General features: G+C 44.3%; 1 long non-coding RNA gene across 1 annotated transcript; it reads right to left on the reverse strand.

Annotated features, from left to right (window-relative positions):
• Nucleotides 1-286: 286 nt before the first annotated feature.
• LOC125548830 lies at nucleotides 287-2,293 on the reverse strand. Its single transcript, XR_007301178.1, has 3 exons — nucleotides 2,209-2,293; nucleotides 778-876; nucleotides 287-690 (listed from the first exon to the last, which is right to left on the reverse strand). It is a non-coding gene; the product is annotated as an uncharacterized LOC125548830 (long non-coding RNA).
• Between the last annotated feature and the right edge of the window lie 2,982 nt (nucleotides 2,294-5,275).

Here is a 5,275-nt window from a genome sequence, read left to right on the forward strand (position 1 = left end):
GCTAAAAAGATATGAATCTTGAAAATTGCATATATATAGAGAGAGAAAAAAAGAAGAAAAAAACATCACAACCTAAAACAAAAGGGAAAAGCCAAGCCTAAACCAAACAAGAGAGGGCAAAAAAACGTCGATAGCCCACGTAGAGATGCCAAAGAGCAGCACAGCAGGCCAACAGGGGCAACAACGGCTAGTGGCGGAGGCCGGGGGCCGGGGGGGCAGCCAGGGCCCGGGCCCGCCCCAATATCCTAATTTCCTTGTAATATGCATATGAACAGTGACATCTTTTTACTGTTACCTGCAGCTGCCCCCCCCCAACGTCCAATTATATGCATTCCTGCCTCCGCCACTGACAACGGCACCGTGCAACAGGAACAGGCCGACAGTAGCATAGAGCAGCATACACACAGCCCACACACAAACAAAACCACAGCCGTGCAAATACAACAGATGGCAGTTCGAATCTTAGAGCCTTCAGATCATGTGGTGGAGAGGTTAGATGTGATATAGTTAATTTTTATCTAGATGTGAGTTAGCAAAACTGATACGTTTAAGATGAATACAGCCCAATCGGCCTTGATATCAACCACGGCGTACGCTATCCAGATGAGGCAGCTGAAAAGCACGAAATAGAACGGGACGATTTTGGTCTCCCCAACCTCCCCGTCCTCATTCATCTTCTTCACCTTGCAGCTAAACCAGACACACTGTCAGATGACTCTAAACTAAGTAGCAAGCAAACAGTACATACTAAAATCGGTCTGGGGACTGAATGCTTACAAGTGAGAATAGAACAGCAAGAAAGTAGCTGCGTATCCCGCGAACATGAAACAAATCGCAGCCCCACTCATCGAAGCATCCGCCACGAGTGCCCCCATCCTACATATATGAATATGACCGTTTGTTATAAACACGACCATGATTGTTTCCCGTGATTTGCATTGAAATCAAAAAATCAAATCAAAACCCAAAAAACATGAGGAAAAAAGAAGAGCATGGGCACATTCGCGTCAAGCACAACGCATGCAAACTATTTGTCGCTGCAGAGAAGCAGAGATTCTTGGTTCCTGTAGGCACAAGGATCTCGAGCAGAAGTAAAACTGAATGCGTACATGACGACGAACGCTCGAGTTGTGCATTCCTGAAGAACCAGGAGACACCTTGGATTGCTCTGCGTCTGTTGTACTTGCAGACGAGTTTCTGGTTCTTCAAGAATGCACGACTCCATGTCGAGCAGAAGTAAAAAAATTTATACCAGAACAACTCCTGCAAACCTTTTACCGTTGTGGTCGCACAGAAGCTGGGATTCTTTTTTAGCTGAAGCACAACAAACTCGAATAGAAATCATCTGTGCACGCACAGGACTCAGAACTTGTGCTGCTCTTCATGAACCAAAAGTATTATTTCCATGTGCATGACGCTGCACAATCCAAGTGCGTATTCCTCTCAAGAACAAAAACCAAGATCAAGACTGGGGCCCTCGAGGGGAGGCGGGGAGTCGAGATTAAGGCGTCATCGGCCAGGAAAAATTCACAGCGTGTAATTCTGACGAACATGAGAAAGAAACGATTCAAGAACAGCAAGGAGCGAATAGATAGGAAAATTTTCCAAGGTGGAAACGACAACCCAAAAACCCATCACGAATTTACATGGTTTCAGGTTGGTTTTCGTCAACCACAACCAACACAAAAGAAAAATAAAACAGTCAAGAACAAGCTCACCGAACCCCTCAAGCGGGGCACATATGAAATCATCGTCGGTTCTTGCAAAGAAAAAAGAGAGCAGGTTCTTGAGAGACGAAAGCCAAAGCACAGAACGCGAAAGAAAACCCCGCTTCCAAGAACAAGACTCGGGCCCTCGAGGGGGGGTGAGATTAAGGCGTCACCGGCAAGTAAGAACTCGCAGCGTGCGTTCCAGACGAACAAGCGGAAGAAGCGGCCGATGCAAGAACAGCAAGATGGTTTCAGGTTTGCGCCAAGGACAACCAACTCAAAAGTGAAACAAAATACGCAAGAACAGGCCGATCGAGGCCCCCCAAGCGGGGGCGAGGCACATATGAGATCACTCTTGGTTCTTGCAAACAAATAAGAGGGTAAATAATGTCATTCTTGCAAATATCACAGAGAAAACCATCAAAAATCATCACACAAACAGCCCAAACACCGAGCTAATCAAGGAATCAAGAACAGATTTGCGTCATGGAGCACCTACATTGGGCTTGGAGGACAAGATTCAGCAGGAGTCGACAAGGGGGGGGGGTTGCTTTTGGGTCGGTGGGGAGGGGAGGCGAGGGAAGAATGGCGCAGCAGCGCTGCGCTGCGCTGATGTATGTAAAGCTCCTCCCACCACCAAACCGAGGTGCAAAGGAGGAGGAAGAGAGCCGCAGAACAACCTCTGATTTGTGGGGCAGGCGGAGCAGCGGGGGCCAGCTGCAAGCGAGACAGAGATAGGCTAGCACCGGTCACTAGTATCTCAACACCCACTCTGCTGTCTCTGCACCATATCTGAGTCCCTCTCCTCGCATGCAACAGATTGTACTTAGAGACGACGGCCAAGGCGCAGCCTTTGAATGACACGCGGGCCCTCTCTCTTGCCGAGCCCACACTCATGTTGAAACGAGCTCTGTGATACGTATTCATTAAGAAAAGAGGGCTCAAACACTTTACTGGAAAAAGATTCCCTGGAAATCAAAACTACCCACCCATGGAGAACCGGCTGCGCCACTTTTGCGTTTCAGTTCCCTTCTTTGTCATAGAGGCATGGGGATGTAGAGTTCGTGCCATGCAACACGCAGCGAGCACTCCCGCAGAATTGAGGTAATAGCATCCCAGGTACCCTAACTTGCACCCAATGTGATGATTCAGTCCCAAAGTTGCGAAACTAGACCAAACCATACCCCAACTTGCATCCAATGTGATGATTTAGTCTCAGGCCAATCACAGCGCGCCAATTGGCTGGGCCGGTCAGCGCGCGCAGTTTTGCACAAAACCCCCTGCCGTTTGCCTGATTCAACCCGCAGTATAGCACACCTGAATTAAATCTGTCGGAGGAATCCACTTCACGTCCGGTCCAGATCCAGCTCCACTCGTTCCCCATCTGCCCCCTTGCCCCCTCAGCTCCAGCATCAGCTTCTCCACGCCGCCAGCAAGCTCGCCGCCGCCGTCCAGCTCACCGCCGCCGTCCAGCTCACCCCCATGGTATCTTGGAGTGAAGGATCGAGCTCGTCGTCCGACGGCTACTCTGTGACAAGTGAGGTTAGTTCTTGACTATGTCTCTGGCAGTTAGAGATTGAGCAAAAATGGGGAAGGGTGTATGTTCTTGAGTAGAAAAATTTCAGCATAGATGATGCCTGCCTCTTTGTTGACTAGAATATGTTGTAAACAATGTTGTAGGCTCCTGCTCCTGCCACCATTTTCTGCTCTGGGTGGACAGGCCTTGCTCCAGATCTTGCAGCTAGATGTGAACACCAGTGTGTGTGTGAGAAGTTTGTGTGCTTTGAATCAGTTGATAGTGGAAGGAGGTATCTTGCTTGTGCACAAAAGGTTAGTAGATCTACCAAACTTGCAATGGATCTGTATAAGAGTGTGCCATGTAAATGTGGAGGAGTGCATTTTCAGTTAAGAGCATCTAGTTTGTGAACTTAATTGAATCTTTGAGTTAACAACATCTTGTTAGTGAACTTAACTGAATTCAAATGAACTAACTGAACTGAACTGAATTTAAATGAAATAACAGAACTTAACTGAATTAGAATGAAATAGCTGAACTTATCTGAATTTAAATTCAGTTAACTGAACTTAACTGAATTCAAATGAACTAACTGAATTCTATCTTATCTGTTAGGAAATACCTAAATGCAAGTTTGTGGAGTGGATTGACCCTGAATGGCCTGCCACTCTGAAGATGAGTTTAGCCAGGGTTTGGGGCATGTATGATGATGAGAACAAGCTAAGGATCAGTGAGAACTTACATCTTGCTGGAGAAAATCTTAGGGTTGTGAGAGAGAAAGAAAAGATGGAAAAAGAATTGAGGTTTTTTAAACTGGATTTTGCTAAGATGGTGGCTGACAAGGAGCAGGAAATTACTGAGTTGGGCAATGCAAGACTTGTTGTTTCTGACCTAAAGAAAGAGCTTGAGAAGAAGAAGCTGTCTGATAAATCTAGCACTAGCATTCATCAGTTTGTGAGGGCTAAGGCAGAGAAAGAGAGGGATGAGATGAAGCAACATATGGACAACATGAAGGAACAGGTGGACAACATGAAGGAAGAGTTGGACAAAGTTGTGTCACAGAGGGATGACCTGAAGAAGGAGAAGAAGAAACTTGAGTACATGATTGGTGATTTATTCAGGCACAAGGAGGAGACCAAGAGCAAGATAAGGAGGGTGAAGGAGATCTTGGATGAATTTGAGTAATTCATTGCTGGTGTAATGCTGCCTTAAGATGGATCTTTTAATTAGTTGTATTCCTTTAGTGAACCTGGTTAATTTCTATGGCAGATTTATGTACTGCACTGAATATGTATGACTGCTCTAAGTTAACTTATTTTGTAGTACTGCCCAAGTTATCTGAATTTATCAGCAATTAATTAGTTGTACTCTTTTTACTAAACTTGGTTGAATTTTTGACAGTATAACTGAAGATTCAGTAAACTGAATTTCAAGTTCACTGAAGATTCAGTTCATTGAAAATTCAGTTAACTCAATTTGTAGTTACATGGATTATGAGTTTAACCCTAACATAACCTAAGATAACCCTAAGATAAACCTAAGATCCAGTTAGCTACATGTTTATGTTACTGAAGTTATATTCATTTAACAAAAATTCAGTGCACTGAGGTTTTATGAATTTAAATGTTAAATGCCAATTTAAGCTTGTATATAGAATTGTAAAATAGTACCATATATAGGCCTAACATAAACTAACCAAAATCATAATCATTGTTGTTGCTCTGCTAATATAGAGCACACCTACAGAAGGCCTATAGAAGTTTTGCATCATAAGTGGAACACCATGGCAACATAGTACCAGATTACAACAACAATGGAAATAAAACATCACTGTAACAGAGCATTGTAACTGACTTTTTGATAGTGTTAAAAGTTAACTTAACAGAACATTTCTAACAGCAGAAGCAACAGCAAATCAAAGCAGCATAACAATATAGGGATTGCAAAGCAGCATAACTATATAGATAGCATCCATGATAACAACTTAAGTGCCTAACCATGGCAGCAAAGTTCAGACAATATAGCAACAGTTCTACCATAGCATTCCACA

The sequence above is a fragment of the Triticum urartu genome, chromosome 3 (genome assembly GCF_003073215.2).
Source record: "Triticum urartu cultivar G1812 chromosome 3, Tu2.1, whole genome shotgun sequence".
NCBI lineage: Eukaryota > Viridiplantae > Streptophyta > Magnoliopsida > Poales > Poaceae > Triticum > Triticum urartu.